Source organism: Python bivittatus, unplaced genomic scaffold, assembly GCF_059951505.1.
Source record: "Python bivittatus isolate LINGU-HERP-01145 unplaced genomic scaffold, Pbiv_v1 ctg000020_np1212, whole genome shotgun sequence".
NCBI classification, from domain to species: domain Eukaryota; kingdom Metazoa; phylum Chordata; class Lepidosauria; order Squamata; family Pythonidae; genus Python; species Python bivittatus.
In genome coordinates, this window is record NW_028277030.1 from 74062290 (window position 1) to 74083913 (window position 21624).

The 21624-nt window shown below is 36.8% G+C and overlaps 1 protein-coding gene across 3 annotated transcripts in view; it reads right to left on the reverse strand.

Annotated features, from left to right (window-relative positions):
- HIVEP2 (HIVEP zinc finger 2) overlaps window positions 1-21624 on the reverse strand; it is a 143590-nt gene that overhangs the window by 63740 nt on the left and 58226 nt on the right. For 2 of the 3 annotated variants that reach the window (XM_088141576.1, XM_088141570.1), the window contains exon 2: window positions 15956-16170. The gene's annotated coding sequence lies outside the window, so the exon portion shown is untranslated. Of the gene's footprint in view, window positions 1-12944; window positions 13094-15955; window positions 16171-21624 lie in introns of those variants that run through there. The other variant, XM_088141586.1, reaches the window with a different exon arrangement.

Consider the following 21624-nt stretch of genomic DNA (forward strand, 5'->3'; position numbering starts at 1 on the left):
GAGAAAGAAACTCTGAAAATTTACATAGTATTGAAATACTATAGAGTCTAAGTATTTAGCATAAAAATGGGGGAAATGGATTCAATGGCATTAACATTCTCCAATTTTAAGTGATATATATTCACTCCAACAATAGAGAACCAGGTGAATACAGTAATCTTGAAAGCCTGAACAGACAAGTACTGTTGTCTCATCTTTTGCTGCTGCTCCCTAACATATAATATCTAAGATATTTTACTGTGAATTCAGGAATTAGTATACTGTATAGACATAAAATAGTCACTGGCAGCTTGATTCTGATAGTTGTCAGCACATCTAAGGGCAGTGAATTCCACAATGAAACCTACATTTGGACAATCAGTACTGCTATTTTGAAGTTGCTGTATGAGCAGTAAAAAACTCAAATGCGTGAAATGTGTTTATTCTATAAAAAATAGTATTTCTGGAAATTTGAGTATCACTTGAAATAGAACAAGTGTTTTAGTCTTAAATTTGTGTAAGTGAAGAAGGCATTATTAAGTAGTTGCACACTTAGTATTAACTCATATGTGCAACTGGTTTAATAAATCCCCCAAAATTTGCATTCATACGAAATTGCAATGCATTCTTAACTCAGTTCATCTTTGCAAATGCAAGATTGATTATGCTATTTTGTAGATTCTGTAATGCTGACAGTTGCTTGAGAGCAAAACAAACGGAAATCAAGACTTCCTAATTACATAAAAACATTTTCTCATTGTTTTCAACTCACTTCAGCTTCTGATTAATATTTTGATCAAGCAAACAAGCAATGCAAAGATGCAAGTTAAAAGGTTGTTATTTTAGGACTCTCATGTTATTTCAGAACCACACAAACACATTTTGGGAGCTGAAACGTGCCTCCCAGAGTCATCGGTTGGGGGAGATGGGCAGTATACAAATCTAATAAATAAATAAATACTGCAAACACCTAGCAATTCATGGCAAATTTCCAGGCATCTGGATTAGAGCTTAGGACTCTTTCTAACCATGCAAACATAAAGTATCTTAACTTCTACTGTTATTTAAACAGTAATTCTACTGTTATTTAAACAGTCATTTTTTATTGCTTTGGAATCAGCCCAAACTTATTTTACACTGACAAACTTAGTTTCAGTTAGGGCATAGTAAGTCAAGAATGGCCATGATACTCCTAAGAAGAAAATACAAGGTTTACAAAATAGGATAATACCTTATGGTTAGACATTGGGCCAATCAAAATGTCAAAGAATAGTGATCTTTTTTTCTGAACTTAGAAAATTTCTCATGATTTGGTAATAGTTTAGTGGTCCAAATAAAAGTTCAGAAAATTGGTTGCTTAAGGCACTTGGGAAATTATATATTTTGGCTTTTATTAAATGTTTATTGACACTAAAATAACTAAGAGTCAAATAACTCAGTGAAGCCATGAGCTATACCGTGCAGGGCCACCCAAGACGGACAGGTCATGACAAAGAGTTCTGACAAAATGTGGTCCACTGGAGAAGGAAATGGCAACCCACTCCAGTATCCTTGCCAAGAAAACCCCATGGACAATGTTAAAAGGCTAAAAGACATGACGCTGGAAGATGAGCCCCCAGTTTAAGAACAAGTTCCATTCCCAAGGTCTGTCCTTAAGTTGAATTTGTACATAAGCCAGAACAGTATTATTGTATAATACTGTATAAGTAGTATTATGTAATAAACTCAAACCATTGTGTATTTAACTTGAATCATTGCATATTTAACTCAAATTTTACTACAATAGGCTTCATTCTTATCTATGGGTCATCTGTAACTTGGGTGTTCTTAACCCAGGGACTAGCTGTACCATAAAAGTGAACTTATTATTATTTCTACAGATTAGAAGGAACATTGCAGAGATAAATGATGAAATAACCTTATCAAATAAACCGTGGAGACAAATATTTTACTCAATCAACTTTTATTTGCAGAATGTTCGTGTCAGCCAAAGAAAATAAAACAGAGTTGTGTTAATTCTGCATCAATCAATTTATTTAAACAAAACAAAACAAAAAAACAAAACAAAACAAAACAAACAAGCAAAAACCAAAGCCTGCCCTTATGGTCGCGATCTTATGAAATGTAGTATTTCAGGGCTGTACAAGACCCTCAAAATCCTCAGACGTAGCTCCCAGAGATTCCCTAAAACTTATTGTTGAATACATGGAAAGTAATCCTATTAAGTGCATTCCATTTAATTTAATTTAAATCATATTAAAGTACAGCCTGAAAAAAGTTATGCTATACACAGTTAGGAGTAAACTTTCCCCCTGCCACCCAAAATATACTATGCAATTTACTTCTGAGAAAATACGCAAAAGGTCACACTGCTAATTATCCTCAAAAATGTACGTAACAATACCAGAGATAATACTGCAGCACATTCATATTCCTGAAATCATATCCAGCTGGTGTGATAACTATGGAATACAAGTTGACATCTTTGAAAAACAAACAGGGAAATATATTATTTTCTTTATAAACTTAAGGAAATATATTCTGCTACATAAGGTACATGTAACAGAACCACCTTCAATCCCCTAAGTGTGAATGCGTTTGCTTCTCTGCATTGTAACAGCTCAGGGCCGGGACAGTATAGTACAAAGCAGAGCGATCTGGATGCTTTGTCTGAAGTTTCCGTTTCCAGAAAAGTTGTGCAATGCTGAAACAATGGCTCTCCTATTGGGCTACTGTTTCATGCAAACTCACTGTACGGCGGATGATTGATGATGGGTCAAGAGGCCAGTAGACTTTGGGTGCATAACGCTTAAATGCTTTATCAAAAATGGCAAGGGGCCATGTACTACAATAACACAGCAAATACTTCCTTTTACTGTAATGCAGACAAATTCCTTCCTCTTTGCTGGCTAAAACTACAGCTGGGATTCATGACTTGCAGTTCAGAGCAGGCAAGAAGGAATAAAGCACACACTTCCTACAGGTAGCAAAACAAACAACAGAAACCCAACCCTGCGCTATTTCTACCGCACTGATACCTACAGTACAAAAGCCAAGTAGAATAAATTAAACCAACACTTGATGGTTAAGTAAAACAAGGGTACACAACTTTTTCTGGGACCGGCAGAGCTTGGCTTTTGAATTTTGCCACACTCCAAAAATTGTGGGTAGGACCAGAACAAACATTAACATTGATTTGCCTGAAAATATAGTTCAAATTAGATATAGTCAATATTTACATTTGATCCTCTAGGCAAACATTTAAATGTTTATTTCTTTTGTCATATAAAAATTACAATTTGATAGAACTTTTAGAAGTTTCCAGGGGCCACATCCAAGGCTTTGTAGGGCTTCATGAAGATCTGGCCCTTCAGATTGTGCTCTGTAATGTGAAATATGTCACCTTGTTACCTTCTCATGAAATCATGTCGTTAGGCCTGTTAAATTGTTCATCTGCATGTAGGAAGAACACAAAACGAGACCATAAAGACAACAATACACTGGTGCTGAGTCCCTATGAAAAACCAACAGAAGTAAGACAGTTGTCAAGACAGAAAAAAGGTGTCCTAAAATGCTTATACGAAAGCCTGACATTTCAGAGCAACAATCAGTTCTGAGGCCTTGAGGTAGCCCTTTCATCAATCCTTAAAATCTAATGAAGTAGTCTGAATGAAAAGCTGACATACAAGTTAATTAACACCACCAGTATTCACAGAAAGCACAAGTTAGAAACTAGGGCTGTGCATGCTTTGAAAATGATTTGGAAGAAATTTGACTTTAAGCAGCTAATTCATGAAAACAAGCACTTCTTTATGTGACTCCCTAAAGCACTTGCCTGTTTCTAGATTCACATAAAAGTCTGTTAAAAGATGTTACCACTTTAAAGAGGTAATGTCTCATGTACCATCCAAACACTCTTTCTCAATCATTTTTGAAGTATACACAGTCCTATTAGAAACAATGCAGATGTAATTATATTCCAAGTGGAAATGGAAGAATACACAAAGGTTTTGGAAAGCCCCCATTAACACCATTCCCATGTTTTTCTCTTTCCCATTTTTCCTCTTTTACTATCATATCCCTAAGTCAGTACTTTTAGATTGTGCTACGCCCTGGGCTCAAACCTCAGTTCAAAACTTCCTTGCAACTACCTATATACATCTCTCTTTGAATTCTCGCCAATCCCCTTCCAAGATTATTATATCCTCCACCAACCAAAAGTAAGGTTTACTCTCAGAATACAACTCTTCCCAAAGCACCTATACTCACATATTTAAAAATCTGATTTCAGAGATCCAAGAAAAGCCAAAATCATCACATAAATATTAGTTTTTAAAAGTACCAAACGAGTTCTATGATGTTAAAGTTTTAAGTCATTGACTTCTCATTGACTTCTGCCTGTTCACCCAGCTCCTAAGTCTCCATTTAGTATGGATAAATAGGCAGACACATAGAGTGCTGATAGCAGAAACTGAAAAGTGAATATGACCAAGCCCAACTCAGAACAATTGGAAAGCCTATGTTGTGGCACTGAAGGAAGAAAAGAAGAGGTTTTTCTCTAGTGCTACTACATGTGCTGAAAACTGCCAAGACAGCTGTTGGATGGTGCAGCCCAAAGGGTTAGAGAAGGCCTCCTAGCGCCATTGGTAGCAAAAGACAAAGGCTTTATGAATTTTCGCAAAGTTGCTCATATCTACTGTGAGATAGAGGTCATCATTTGTGTTGGTAAGGAGAAGGCTTATTTGTTCCGATCTCCTGTGCATCTAGAAGATGTGGACAGGGTGCCAAGACAAATTCAGGCTACCTCATGTCTTTTGGACCTAGCTCCTTCTTGGAATAACATGAAGAGGGTGGTTCATGTAGGATCATTAATGTCTCTTTCAAATGGGGGAAGTGTTGTCTGCCTTGAAGGAAGCAGTGATATCTCCCCTCCTGGAAAAAAAAAAAAATATTGAAATCACTCTCTTTAGGCCTGTGTCAATTTGCCATTTTTTGCCAAGATGGCTGAAAGAGTGGTGATAGATCAGTTCCAAGTACTTGGACTCATGCTCTTTTTATAAAGATAACTGTAAGGATACATTGTAATCTCTGTATTTCTTGGAAATTTCTTCAACTCTTATGTCAGAGATTTAATTGAAGATCTTGATTCTAATATAACAATTTATTAAACTTGTGTTATATGGCAAGTAGCACCATTTGGTATGGAGATCGGCCAGATAAAATCATTTTGTACAGAAGAGAAAGAGGATGCTCTCTTAGTATTTCAGTATCTTAGTATTTTAGTAGTCTAGTAGTCTAATATTACACTAATATCTTAGCATTTTAGTAATTTAGGGTTTTGGTGTATGAAGGGTTCTTTGTGGTATTTTAGTATTTAGTATAAAAGTTTGATCAAATACCATAGTAAAAGATTTTTGGATTGTAGTAAATTGTACTTTGAGGGCAAGATCATAAGCACAGCTATTCAAAAGCAAGTTCTAAGAAATTCAGTAGGATTAAACACGTAAGTGCCTGTACGACTGAACTACTTTTAAATGATAGAATAGTTTATGTTAAAAGTCTAGATGGAAAATAAGAAATCAAAATCTATTAATTAAAATCTATCTGAATTGATGCAAATGTATGTAACGTTCTCCAATTGAAATGAACAGATCTGAAGAGGTAGTAACTATGCTTCCCATAAAGCTTGACTACTAATTCTTAAATCTTTGAAGTGAAATCAGGAGAAAGAAAAAAGCATCTCACTTCAGGTGAATTGTGGCTACAATTGCATATGTACTGGGATTTATTCCTTTATCCAAAGGAACTTTATTTCTTAAAAATCAACAGCAGAAAATATTCACAAATATAATTTCAAATTCTTCTCTAGCTAATCAACATAGGCTGGGATCTCTGGAATTAACAAAGTATTCTAGAATATTTTACAGGCTCTCTCTAAATGCATATATTCTCTGAAGCCAAATGTTTCAGCAAGATACTTTCATCACCAATAAGGAACCCTGACAGTTTGTGGTCACCATTTTTGTATATTTCACCATTTGCCTCATTTGTAACTTAGAAATAGAACTCCATCATTCCTTGTCACTAATCAGGAATGAAATTTAGTGTAAATTTAAAAACTACTTTGGGGGGGGGCATAGGGACCAGAATGCAATCGAAACAAAATTGTATTTCTCTGATTTAGGACAAGATTCTGCCTGTATTGTAGTCAATGGCATATTTCCAGCTGTACTGGACTGGATTCAAAATTGTCAAAGCATGCCAAATTTTATACTCCAAAGGTTAGGTTGTGTATAAATAAAAAATACAACAACTGAGCTACTCAGCCATTACCACACAGTGGCATAGTGGCTATCAGGTCATCCTTTCAGTTAAGAATATGACAGAACATCCAATTAAAATAATAAAGGTGGTTTTGATGAACTATCAATGCTTTTCAATATCTCCAATTTCCTGAAAGTGCATTAAGACTACTTCAAAGTAATGTGCCATCTCCACACGCTTATTTGGATGCATGTCCTACTGAGTTCAACCATCAGTTCCCCAATAAACATGCAAAGGATTGTAGCCTTAAAGGCTACAATGATAGATGAAATGAAAGAGAAAGTTGAGATGGCACATGATAGCTGTCTTCAAATATCTGAACAGCTGTCACATTGGAGAGGGTTCAGGCTTGCTCTCACTTGCTCCAAAGGATAAGACTAGAACTAATGGGATGAAACCTCAAGGATGTAAATACAGACTAGTCATTAGGGAATAACTTCTTGACAGTAAGAGCTGTCAATCAGTGGAATAGGTTACTACATGGAGTAGTTTGCTCCCCTTCACTGGAGGTTTTCAAGCAGAGGCTGGATAGTCATCTAGTGGGGATCGTGTAGTGACTCCTGCAGTGTGCAGGGAATTGGACTCTTCAACCCTATGATTCAATGAAATGTTCTTAGGGTGACACAGTTTACCCACCCAACACAATCTCTCAAAACTCAGTACAAAAGGAAGAGTCTTGTATACAGTATCACTGCAATTGCTATCCTGAGGACAAGAATATACGTCCCGGAGGCAGTGACATTTTCACAAGAAAAGGAAAAAGGAAGTAGTGATTCTCTAGGTCAGGTTTGTAGAGGTTAATGGATTTGTTCCTGTTCTGCCAGCCTGACTGGGCCCTAACAGATAGTGCTGTGGAATGGGTACATTCGTTTCTGAGAATGTACAAATCTATAGGTTTTTCAACAGAGCAAATCTATAGGTTTTTGAATTGGAAGGCCTCCTCCTCACCACTGAACTCTACAAAAGAACAGAACAGGAAGAAAGAGCCAAATGTTGAATAAAAATAAAAGTTCCATATTCAATATACTAAGCGTTTGTTTAGATTCATTAGTATAGTTTTGATATATGTAAATAATAATCAAATTCTTAGTAATTTGAGATTCTGTGGCACCCACCTCATCACACTTTTAAATTTATGGAACAACTGTTTTAAATGGAATATACTAGGTATAATGATTTTATGAACAAATTAAACTATGCATAATGCATTATGTTTCTAAAGTAATATGGTTTTTTTATCAGTAAATGGTGCTAAAATCAGAATTTTAATTTTTCTATTTTTTCTTGGAAAAAAGGACAGGAAATGAGGTGAATCCAAACTTTTTGGGTTTTTTTCCCCTATTTTTGGCCTTGTTCCAGGAAGACAATATTGAAAAAAAAATAGTATAAGCAGCTGCAGTTCTGTATCATGTGAATTTTATATGCACTTTGTACTTTTTCTGTGTCTTAATGATTAAGCAAGCTGGCAATGACTGTACAGCCAATCTGCTTCTGTATTTGTATTAGGACAGAAGTAGGCAACAGAGAAAGCACAAGTTCATGAGGGGAGCTATGAATAAGAGCTATGGTAAGGATGCTGGACTTTTAGCCAGGTAAATACAGCTATCTTGCATGTCACATAATTTACTAGACTTTAAGGAATGTAATGTGTTCTTCAGACTTTTTTGGGGAGGGGGGTTGCCTTCAAGTCATGTTGGTGACTGCCTGGACTAGTCTCTGCAGTTTTCTTGGCAAGATTTCGAAAGTGGTCTGTGCTTGCCTGCTTCTTAGGGATGAGAGAGACGGACTGTGCCAAGGTCACCCAGCTGGCTTTGTGCCTAAGGCGGGACTAGAACTTGTGGTCTCCCAGTTTCTAGCCTGGTGCCCTAACCACTACACCAAACTGACTACAATCTTCATTATATTCTGCAGATGAATAACATGGTTGATCGAATCAAATTCTGCTGAGAACTCCAGGAAAACTAAGAAGGTGAAACGGCTTTGCTATGTGTTGTAGTACAAGTTGTACACTGAAACAAAGTACAGGGAAAATATAGATAAACAGTATCATCCAAGAAAACCTGAAGTTGAGTCAACTGCACCAGTGCCTTATCAACACATTTGATCTAATTATATTTATTTACATATTCAATATATTGTATTTATTTATTTGTTTTATATAGCCGCTACCATCTTTTTAAACACAGATTAAACAACATAATCTCTTAATGAAGTGCCTGTACCTTTACTGACAAATTTCTGGCCACATATATTTTCAGCCCCAGGATGAAGAAAAAAAGAGAGAGAGAGAGAGAGAAATGAGCACATGATCAGCCTTAGTTATTTCAATATTGAATAGAAAACATGAAATCTGACCATTTTAGCTGTGAAGCATTTTATAAGCCAGTTGTTGTAAGCTTCCAAGGATTTCTAAAGTCAATTCTACTAAAAACATCACTCCTCTACCAGAATTCAATAATAGTATTGCTTTCTTTCTAAACTCTGAAACTCAATCTCATTAGAATTTTTCTAAAATAATTTCAAATATCTTTTCTCATACTAAATTCAACAATGAAAAGCTGATACTGAAAATGAGAAGCCATGGATTCTGAATTTTACTTCTTGTTTCCTGTATTTTTAAAGAATTTGATGGTGAATGTATTTTAAACTCCAACTCCAGATCCACTGTGCAAAACAGCTCACTGAACACAATGAGACTTACAGTATTTCTAAGGTTACGTGAATAGAATCGTTAATTTTTTTTCTAAGAAAAGTAAAGCACAGTCAAAAGGTTGACTCTTCTCCTGTTTATTGCTTCATTTGTTTCCTAAATAGATCTGATGTGAAATCATTCTGTCATTCAGAGTGCTTGTTTTTTTAGTGCTACAGATGCAACTGGTACTGTGGATAGACTAAACAAGAGGCTGACGTTTCATTTATACACATTTTGACCCATCTCAGCTGCATCCAGGCCACACCTGCAGTTGCTGGGTATATTCACTTAAAACATGCATATGCCTTAAAAAATAATGACAAAATAAAAGCAGCTCATTCTTATTCTGGAAAAGCAAACCTCACAATTGCTGACCAGTCAAGAAAGGAAATACTTGAAGTGCAGAAGTACTTGCTCCATTAAATAGAAATGTATAAATAACCATCCCATCTACCAATAATACAATCCATTCCATAATAAACTAGGAGCATCTAATGTAGAAATTTAGAAGCACGCTATTTTATTTTTTATTATTAAATGTATATGCCGCCTGACTTCCAGTGATTCTGGGCAGTTTAATAGGGCATGGCAAGCATAACTGGGTGATGTGGTTTGAAACTGTTTACAACAACAATATACAAAATCCATATACTGTACAAAAAGCAGAGCAATAAGAAGTATATCTGAAGTGAGTGGAAATCATTCTTTTTCTAGCATGCTTCCTATACAATGTCTCCCTCTCATAATCATCAAAACGAACAAGTTCAGATCCCAGTATTCGCCAACTGTAAGTAAACTTACAGTTTTGTATTTGTATTGTATTATCACCAGAGAAACCATTAATTCAATAATATCTAATAATAATAAAGTTGCCAGAATCATCTTTGCCACCCAGAGATGTAGAGTTGAGTGGCAAAATACAGACAGACAGACAGACAGACCTACACTGCTGATTCAAAGGCAAAAAGGTTCTTTGTAGTGCTCACCCAGCACTGGCTGGCAACTCCTTAAAACAGCTATGTCTTTTCTTAAGATTGCATGGCCACAGCATGATCCTGGGAAAAGATGTATTTGATCTTGCAAATCAAAAGATGTATTTGATCTTGCAAAAAGAAAGAATTGCAGACATGTGCTACATGTCCATGACCTCTAAAGCAATGTTTCTCCATCAAATCCAAGATACTACACATCCTTAATTCCATTCAACTGGATACCACACATTTTAGGATATGAATCAACCAAAATCAGAACCAACATTTAAGCATCATATATCTATTAAACCTGCCCTAAGAATCATAAATACTGTGATGGCTTTTCTGTTTAAAGGTTAGCAACTTTTGTGAGAAACAAAACAACTACTGCCTGCTTTTTATTTTTAATTTAACCAGAGATATGACTTGGAAATAACTACAAAATTCCTGGAATATGTCAACAAATTATATTGTAACACTGGAAAAGAACACTTAAATCTACCTATCAGTCTCTATGTCCTTAAAAATCAATACACAGTGGAGATATACAATATATAAGTTCTGTATCCAACTTGCCATCACCAAATGTATATGGCAGGCTATCAGGACTCAGTAAACATGTTTTTGTTGTGTGCCTACACCTCTCCCCCAAAAGGTAGAGTTACAATTCATTGTTGATTGTTCTACATATGCTTTCAAATGTGCAGTTTTGATCTAAGATAACTAAATTAAATCATGCCACAAGACAACAGACACCAAAATGAAAAGTGATCTAGGCAGCTCAAGTAATTGAGTCAAGTCAGATTTTACCAAAAAAAGCAACTGCAGCCTAAAAGTAATAAGAACCTTGGGAGAAACTCCTTCATTACTTTAAATATACTAAACACAAACAAAATCCACCTATTCTAGTGGGTAGCAATAAAATACATGTAGCATTCCTCTCTCAAGAAGAACCTGGATCCTCTCTGAAGCTTCATCAAAGGCTGTAAAATGCATTAAGGTAAAAACATACACCATAAATCTTCTAAGCACTAAACTCCAGAAGAGGTTAGTGATTCTCTTCCCCAACAAATGACTCAATCCCATCAAGATTTTGAATTTAACCTTTCGCAGGCTGTGAATTATATAACCAACTTGGCATGAGTCATCAAAGGATCTTGAAATAAAGCACCATGCATAACCATGTAGATTTTACATTCTATTAGCTATCACATATTTAGAATATACTTGAATGTTTGTATTTTCTAAGGCTACAGTCCTGTACAAATGTACCTAGCCATCATGTCTCATTAAATTCAGTGGGGCTTACTTTTGGGCAGAGATGGATGGAACTACACTATAAAAACAGTGTTACATGCTTCTCAAAATTCACCAGTAATGAATTAATGGAAGAAGGGAAACCAGACCTATATCATCACACCTGCCTCAGTTAACTACAAACATTTTCCAACATCCAGTATGAATGTTTCCGCTTCCTCAGAGAGAAGGTATCAAAGCACCAAAATCTCTCAGGTTTCCAAATAGTTGATGCAAAACTTCTTGGCCTAATAACTTAACAGCCTGTGATGATACACATGGGACTGCACATAATTTTAACATGTCGGATACCAGATCAACACCTAATTTTTTATGTTTAATTTTTAGACAAATCCATGGATGTATACTAGATTTTAGAATTTATATCCTTAATATCCCAAGTCTAGGCTTAGCAATAATGAAAAACAATACATCAGATCAGCCTTCCCAAGATATATTGCGACTGCAATTCCCAGACATCCAGATCAAAGAAAAATAAGGCTGATTTCCTTCCTTCCTTCCTTCCTTCCTTCCTTCCTTCCTTCCTTCCTTCCTTCCTTCCTTCCTTCCTTCCTTCCTCCCTCCCTCCCTCCCTCCCTCCCTCAGCTGCCCCTTGAGGCTGAAAAGACAGAGTTATCCCACTCGAAGGATTCCCACTCTTAGCAGAAGAAATTTCCCCTAGAGGAAAATGGGAAAACCTCCTTCCATGACCCTTCCATTACCCAGTTTCACAGGCAAATCCCCAGCAGTCCCTTCATGCAGCCACAGAGCGTTTGCATGGTTATTTTCGGCTCCTCATTCCTCTAGTATTTATGCACCTTACTGCCATTCCCCTGTCAGCCTGACTGCCAGCGAAAGAGCTTGACAGTCCTCAAGTCAGAGGTCACAGAGAGTTGAGCATGGCATCCGCTGCCATCACGTTTCTGTCGAAAGGAGTAAACAGGAGGGAGAAAGGGAGAAAGAAAGGAAAAGTGCCTGAAGCCAGCTCTCTGCTTTCAGCTGCCCTCGCAGAATGCGCCCGACCAAAATCACACACGTATACTGCAGCCTCATTTACACATGTGGTAGGAGGAAGCAGGGTGGGGAGGGAGGTGGCAAACGATCAAAGGAAAGGAACTGAAGGGGCTAAAGTAGTAATGTGTATGTATGAGCACTACTGATTTCCCTCCGAGAACTGACTTAAGAAAGATCAGGAAATTAATTGTTACCAGGAACTCTGCAGGTCCTGGAGGCAGGTGCACCCCATCGATTCAAGAGCTGCCTTACTCGCTGCCCCTGACGGTTTCACCTGGATTGAATTCGCTCCCTCCCCTCCCCCCTCCTATTTTTGTTTTATTTTATGCTTTTGCTTAAGGGAACGAGCACGTATCGAAGCCTTTGCTCGGCTTTACATTCCACAGCATCCCCCTCCAAGCTGCAAAGCAGCAAGCAATCTTTCAATAACAGATCACCTAACTGAACCACGGCACACCGCTCTTGCTACATTGCAGTAGCGTATATCACTAGGAAACAACACGAGCAACACACTGCATCTTGAAATCTGCCTGCAGCCTCTTCCTTTGGCTAGGGAAGCATACCTTTCCACTGAAAACAGAACCACCAAGCTGGAATTAACAGCTTTTGAGACCAGGAACACCCTTCCTCTTCCCCCCTTCCCCACCGAACTGCATCTCCAGCACTACCTGAATTTATCAGAAAAATACCATCTGTCCATCTCTCCAGTCACTCCAAAGACTGCAACAGCCTGTAAATTCCAGTTGTTCATTCTTCGAGGTCACGGATAAAAGCTAAACAGGAGCAGTGACTCCCATCAATCATATAGAATGTATGATAGGAGACCTACTGATGTAAGCTAGTCACCAGAGAAAATACCCACTGATGACGCATATCCAGGCATAAAAATAGCTACAGGGCCCTCAAAGGGATTATTCAACAGCCTACATTTAGATATTCTTACAAGGCACCCAAAGTCAATTTGTTGCTTGTAGGTGGCAATGAAATGTTGGAGTTGGAGCTTTTTTAGCAAACAGAACTACAAATAGCTGGTTTAAAGAAGTTACAGCATTACAAGCATTTGTAAATAACTTGATAATGCATTACATAGATTCAGAAGAACAAGACATGCTGGGTAGGAAATGAGACACATAAGGTTTACTTTTACCCTGTTCATTTTTCATTTACTAGCTTTTTTATTTCATTTCCACACACATGTTAATCTGTTTAATATATACATATTTTTACAGGTTTTTCTTCTCTTCCTCAGCCCTCCACCCAAATCTCACTGGTTGTACATATGTTAAACCATCTTAAAAGCAACTGACTTCCCCATTTTAAAAAGCAATATCATTTTAACAAAATGCAGAGAAGAAAATTATGAGTATTTACTCTCCTTATTTTAACTGAATGCCTGAGCAAAAAAATCTGGAATGATAATTTGTAAATCAAGAATTACATATTATTAGGAGGGGGGTATATTTTGAAATGTCTCTTGAGGATTCATTACTCTTCTGTGCCTCAGACAAACCTGGGCCACAGATCTGGCCAAAGGAACAGTTTTATTCCCATTATGATGATATCTGCCACTTTCAGTGACGCACTTTTACTAACTGTATTATTTACAACCATTCACATATCCATGATAAAGTGAAGGATGCAACTCAGAGATACCTCTGAGGAGCCAAATGTGTTCTCCAACCCATGAAGTGGACAGCCAGTGTGGTGTAGGTGTTAAGATGTTGGACTAGGAACACCAAAGCTCACTGGGGACTTTAGATTGGTCACTCTAAGCCCTATGTAGCTCACATGAGGGTTGTTGTGGAGAAACACAGGAGGAGGGAGAACAATGTGTGGCTCCTTAAATTACTAATGAAAGGTGGGATAGAAATCTAATAATAACCAGTGTGTATAGCCTAACTCTTTTACCAGCATACATACATCCTGATTCCATCTTTCACTGTCCTGGCATGAGCTGCTTAGCACCAGGTTTATATATTTAGAACATTTATATGGCCACCCAACTCAAACAACATTACTCTGGGTGGCATATAAAAATCAGTACTCAACGAGAGAGTACTCAACCCTCTGAAATCACCTGTTTTTCTCCATATATATATATAACCTAAGGAAAAGGGGGGTCTGGGTATAGTACAAAGAGCAATGTTGCCAAAACTCCAGGCATTCACCATCTTAATTTTCCCCAATGCCTTTTCACTCATTCTGAAGAGGGTACCCAGCTTCACCATCCTTTGTTTTCCATTTTAAAGCAAAACTGGTCCTTTGTACCATGCATGTTTAGGTACTGGAGGGATATCAGGAGGAAGAGCAACCCGAAAGGAGGATGAGAACTAAAGGGGATGGGGCAGCATACAACCTCCTCCCCAACTATGAGGAGAAGAGACTTATGTGTGCATTTGTGCACAATGTGGTTTGAACAGAAATTTGTAGCTGCAAAGCTGTGGAGATTTTGTGTGTGTGTGTGTTCAGATTCCACCTCCACTGTATATGATTCTCAGACAAGTTCTTTTTTCAACCCCATTAATATGACTTTCATAAGATGGAGGGAGGGAGGTTACTGGCTCACCCCTCATCACCCAAAAGCCACTTAGTGATGTTGTCCTCCAATTCCAAAACTCTTATATTCTGGTTATTCCAGCCCAAGACATATCCCTTAAAAGAAATGGGACAATATTTTATACCGAGAGTCATCAAACAGTGCTAAGAAAATCTACTCTGAAGAATTAAAATGTTGGAACATTTCTTGTTTTTGTTTGTTTGTTTCAGGATAAAGTACATGGAAGGACTAGTTTGAGAGTGGTACATTCAAAACAAATAGGTTAAGACAGTGGATGATATTACATGCTTCTGTCTCCCTAGGAACTAGCAAGCATTTTCTTGAATTGCTTTAATAAGCAATTATTATTATCCAACTAACCAGTTGGATGAAACTTTAAAAAAAATGTTAACAACATCATTTTTCTCTGTGGATTTTAAATCTTTTTAAAGTATTGATTTAGTTTTCACAATTTTAAATTTTCTCTGTAGCATATCTTAATTTCTTATTATATTTAACAGTTACTGTACTATATTCTCCATTCATGGTTCATTGAGAGACTGCAACCCCAGAAATGCAAATGGCAATTAAACTCTGTCATTCAACTTATATTTCTCAATCTGAAATCATGTAAAAAAATCCAAATTAACTTTAGAATGTACTTTATATTCATATAAAAGCATGAAATTATAAAAGTAAATTCAATTTATAGTTATTTCTAAGTCATTTCTGCCTTACTTTTTTCATCTAATGAAAATCTGTTGGATTACAAATTGGCAGACGATAATTACTTATTGTGATTTGTCATCATTCCTTACAGTAGCATATCTGGTGCCCTCTAAATATGTTGAGTCTTCGACTCCAGCAAGGCCAAAAGCCAGGAATTCTAGGAGTTGTAGTCCCAATACAGATTGCAGGGGAATAGTCTTAAAGCTATATGAAAGTCATTTTATACAATACAATGAAGGCCACCTTGTTCTCTCTGTATTTATCCTCACCAGATAACAAGCAATGGTGGAAATAAAAAAATGCATTTGTTGCCCTGTGATACACAGTTCTACCTGACTCTCCCCAATGAAGATAACATTGTTATAAATAAAAGTGCAAATTATTTTTAGCACACAGATTTTGCTAGGCACTCACGTTTCTCTCCAGTGTGTAAATGCTGGCAGTTCTGCTTGCCCTAGTTTAACAGCCCTCTGAAGAAATATTCATTGGTGACATCAAGCTGATTTATCCCAAACAGGACTCAGGGAGAAGTGTGGTATTTATTCTCTCTTCCTGTCTCCAAATTAGCATTCTGTGTCCACTGTCCACTGCAATTTTCACCAGTATCCAGGAAAACAGCAACTTATTTTCTAAAAAAAAAATCATGGGAGATTAAAAACAATAAAATTTAACAGAAATACAGATAGGGGAATCCAGCAAAACAGAGCTAAGAATAGAAGAAATATATGATGTAGGGTTGGATGTTTAAAATATTATGATCATTTTCCCATATATAACTTATAACATCATCATAAAATCACTCAGCCATTGTTAAAGTGATATAAGGCCTATCCTCATTAATGTTATTTTGACACAACAGTTAGATAACTCTAGAAGATGCTATGAAGAGAGCATGATACTCTGAAAAGAAAACTCAGCCCAATATTAGAACAAAAACAATGAGGTCTATTCAATTGTAAGTAGCAGAATTTTCAATTTACCACTTATTAGCATATTAAGCTACATATGAGTACTAGAGACCTTCAAATCTGAGGAACAGTTGTTGCCAGATGCTTAGTTTTAAAATGAAGTTTATCTGATTTGCATCCAACTGTGTTCACCTGTCAAAGTAATGGGAACAGCTCGTGGATTGTATTCTCCCCTCTCCTCCTGAAAAACTTCATGTAACCCCACATATGCTCTAGAAGAGATTTAGAGGCAATAACATGGAAACAGACTTGCACCACACTGCATAAAACTGCAGATGTTTTGTCAACAGTCTAGCACTTATTACTTTTCCCCCAGTCTAAGTAACTGTTGTTTTATATTTCATGATTCTAGGATGAGTCTGCCTTTCAATAAGGTCTACCATATCCAGGCTGCAAAAATCTAGACAAACATTAGATGGCAACAAAGTGTTAGAGGTTTCTTTGCAACCTGATACTATAGACCTACTTTCAACCAGTTTGGTGCAATGGTTATGGTGTGGGACTATAAACCAGGAGACTATGAGTTCCTGTTTTTCCTTAGGCATGAAAGCCAGCTGGGTGACTCTGCGCCTCTCTCAGCATTGTTGTTGTGGGGAAAACTGAAGACAGAAGCATTATGTATCTACAAAATAAAGATGGGATATAAATTGAATAATAAATTTTAAAAAATAAACTGATGAAAGATTATACAAGATTATACTAATTTCCAACTGACAAAAGATTAGATATGATCAACTGGTACTTAAAACTCTAAAGATTTTTTTTCAATCCTGGAGAATTAAGAGCTGTAAAAAAACGCCTATGCACCCTTGCTGTAACTTGCTGTAGTACAGCCTCTTGTGTTTCTGCCAATCACAGTTCTGTGCATGAAAAAAAGAATGGTTTGAAAAAGAAAGTGTTTCTTTATATGCACTTGCAGATTTAACATTACCCGAATCAGGTGGTAGATGTGTACCTAACTGTGATCTATGAGTCCCTCCAACCTCACCAGAATTATCAGGTGTGCTTTATAAAAAGAGCAATTCTAGCTTGTCTTTCACAGAAGACATTGTGAGTCGCATAAGAGCAATTGTGAAATAACAGTAGCCATGTAGTTCAAGTGATACTTGAATTCATTTGGCTGATCACGGCAGATTAAGAGAGCTGACAGAAACAAATGCAACAGGACCAATTTTCATCTCTATATATTCATTCATTGGTTCATTCATTCATTCAATTTGTATAGCCACCCATGTCAACCAAGTGACTCCTGGGCACAATAAGGCTTCAAATGAAAAAAAAAATCATTACCCTCTTAATGTGGCTCATTAATCATAGAGCACCCCCAGGATCTACTCTAGAGAGTTAGTTGAGGAACCCCCAGAGCAGTTTGAAGATCTTGATGGTGCTTATGGGCCAAGAAAGAGGAGAGGAATGTCTTGCTGGGGGTGGAATCTGATAGTTTTGGGATAATGCAATTTGTAAATTGCAATAATTAATAAAAGAAAAAAATGATTAAAAACTATGTAGGTTTGGTCCATTTTAAATTAATCTTAACTAATACAGCAAAACTTGTTTCTGGTGGACTATAATTTGAATAAATCTATTAGTCCCAGAAGGGTTCAAGGCATGAGGCCAGCTGAACTTAAGATTCAAAACACCATAACTAAGATTTATGAACACATGTCCCTAAAAAATATGAGCCAATAAAACTATTTTCAGCCATTCTTAACTATATATAATTACTTTTCCTATTTACCAGTGGCTATGAAACTGAGTAAAATTATTCTAAAACAGTATACTATTGAGTATTTTTAAAACTAGATATTGCAAGTATTATTTTTATATCATATGTACATACAAATTTCATTCAACCTAACTCCTATGTATATTGGCATATGTAAGTGAATTTCATTTGAACTAAAACATGAAAAAAGGAAGTGGGAGGAAATGTACAGTACTATATCCCAATTATTTATGAGGAATTTGCAATAATTTGGGGGGGGGAGGGGGAGGTGCCTTTGAGTCAACTCCTGACAGCTCCCTGGACAAGTCCCTGCAGATTTCTTGGCAAGACATTTGGAAGCGGTTTGCCCTTGCTTTCTTCCTAGGGCTAGGCTTATCAGATATCTGATTAGGCAAGGGAGTACATGGACAATTGGAAAGCAGTACAAATTATGGGGGGAAGGGGGAGACAAACTATTTAACTTTCATCCGCAACAAAAATTACAGTGAAAAACTGCAAAAAAAAAGTACTTGGGCCTAAAAATATATGAAATTATTTTTTCCAGAATCAGAAAGGCTAGTTTTTCAATTGTAATATTTTTCCAACAAATTTTCAAGAACATATGCTAATGATAATAAACAATTGACAACAATGTACTTTACAAATTTCACCATAGAAATGCATGACAAGTCATGTGATCTACAGACTACAGTGATAAAAGATTTGAAGAGGCTGAACTGAAGCTGATTGCTGGAATTAGGAAATAAATTAATTAATGTAAATCTAGGCTGTTGAGTCTGTTGATGGTCAAGGGAAAGAAAGAAACAGACAATTTACAAGGTCATAATATACCACATCACTTTCTGGAATTAGTCTGCTGCAGATATTTGCCTGAATGAGTGAGGATTTGGAAGGATGACACTCACTATGCAATCCAGAACTCTGCTTTATGAACTAGCTCCAGATTATAAGGAGAGCTTTGCTCATATTTGAGCAAATATGACCTCCCTGCTAAACAATGGACAAGTGAGAAAGTAAGGGCAGCACCATATGCATGGCCCATCCTCCACTTTCAGATTCCTGAAATAATCTATTTGTATCACTAACATTTCATTACTTAAATCTATTTGGGACAAATCTTTAAACAGTGCTCATAAGAACAAATAACTGGATATGGTATTATAGTTTACTGAGTCTACTGAGATAAATTGAACTGTTCTAGATCCTTTTTAAACTCAGAAGTTGGGGAAAATTTGGAAGTTCCCAGAGCGGGGGGAAATCAATGTTTGCCTCCTAAAAGTTAGAAAGGTAATCTGTGTACCCAACATAAATCTGCTTTGTCAGAAAACTAATGTGTTATCTTGCACACTGATTTCAAACAAGTGATGCTATAGAACAAACTGATTTTTATTACGTGTTTTGTAAAAAAAAAAAAAAATGCCTTGTCTGTTCTCTAAATATGTCCAACTCACCTTGCTTCTCCTTTCTACTTTGAATCCCACCTATAGACCCACTTTGAAAAAAGACACAGTGTCTCTGCTAGGAATTTTTAAACAGACTTTCCTTCAATAGAATAATAAATAATGCAGTGTAAAATGGCATTCGGAATACAGAGTTACACATCCAGGATTCAGTTTTTTAATGCAAATTCCACCTGTTCTAGCAGCTTTTAAAGCAACTGCAGGTATTATTCTTGAGGCTTTAGTACTGGCTTTGGAAGTTAGATTCTGTTTATTTTTTGCTGTTATGGGTATCTCTGTTATTTTAAACATTTTTATGGTAGTTAGTGCATGCTTGGCAAAAGCAGTGGATTTTTATTTTAGTTTTGAAGCAGGCTGGCTCAAGAGTCATGAGGAAAGGGGGAATAAATACATTTATCAGTAACCAAACACACTGTAGTTGGAAGCCAAAATCTGAAGAGTCAGCCTTTACCTTTACAATGTCTGATCGCAGGAGTTAAAGAAGCCACATCATCCTCAAACTATTCCTTTCCTAGAAGCTTAAAACGTAAATCTTAAAACTTTAAAAAAATGTAAAGCTTAAAAGTTTAAACTCAGGTCAGGTCTAATAGAGTAGTGAAAACCCGCTGCCAAACTTTGAGAAATTCTAATTTGTATGTACAAGAGTCCTGCTCCTTGCCTTCCCTAACTTAGTGTTCTCCAGACACGCTGGCTCTGAATTTTCAAAACTGGCGCGGCTGCAGCCCATCCTGCTAGGAGGTTACAGATCCAACACATCTAAAGAGAAGGAGGCTGGGGATAACACAAAGCTATCTTGCTTTCTGCATCTTTCGTTTTCATGGTCATGTAATAAGGAACCAACTGATACTAAGATCTGTCATTTGTCATCTAACAAAGTATTTGGTTTGGGGTTTTTTTTAATTATTTGCTACTGCCAGTTGAATTCACACACTCCTCACATCATCCTGCTAGTAAAGGAAGAACCCAAACTATTGTGACACCCACACTGCAAGGTCAATAAATTCAACCATAACAACACTGACTATGATTTATAAACCAGTTTGAAATGGTTTCAGTCCTGCACTACTAGTCCTCTACAAACTAGACATAGCTTTAGACAATTTTACTATTCTCTTTGACCTCTGATTTAAAGCATTCCATCCTGACTCTTCATCATGCTCTTATGAGTACCTTATGGCTAAATGAGAAATTATTAGAAAAGAATCAGGAGCATTTCTGTATAGCACTTTCAGTAGACACCTTAAACTTAATGAATAAAACACAAATTCCCTCATTTTCACGTTAACAATGATGCACCAAACTTTTTCTGTTTTACACTGAGTTAAGAATAATCTAGGAAATGTTTAAAATCCTAATTTTAAAAGTAGCAAATCTGTCCCTAGAACAGGAAAGGTATGGCTCCTTTAGGACTTACCCAAAGTAACAACATTCAACAGAAAAGAAGACGTAAGAGTAAGAAGAAAAAAAGGTGGAAACATCCTTTTTGGAGCTGAGTGGAACCTATCTATCATCACACCACAACTGCTCCATATTCTGCTGACAAGGAGGCATCCCTTAACTTTAGGAAGCCTGTATGCTTCAAGCTCCATGAATAGGAGTATCAGGAGCTGAGCTCTTAAAAGTAAGCAGAGCTAAGACAAAGACAAGAGTAGGGCCAGGCCAAAAGCCAAATGTATTTGTTTATTTAGGCATTTAATAGGCCAACCGAATCTGTATAGACTTGGGAAGGTAAACAACATAGTTCCAGCATATCATTAAAAGCCATCCATAACAAGCTACCTGGGATGGGTGTCCAGAGACAACAAAGGGCCCAAATCATACTGCAACAGTACAGCATGATAAATTGCTTACTAAATGCAAGGAAGGAAAGGGTTGGGAGAGGGTGCTCCATAGGGCCACTACCAGGAATTAAATATTTAACAAAATTAA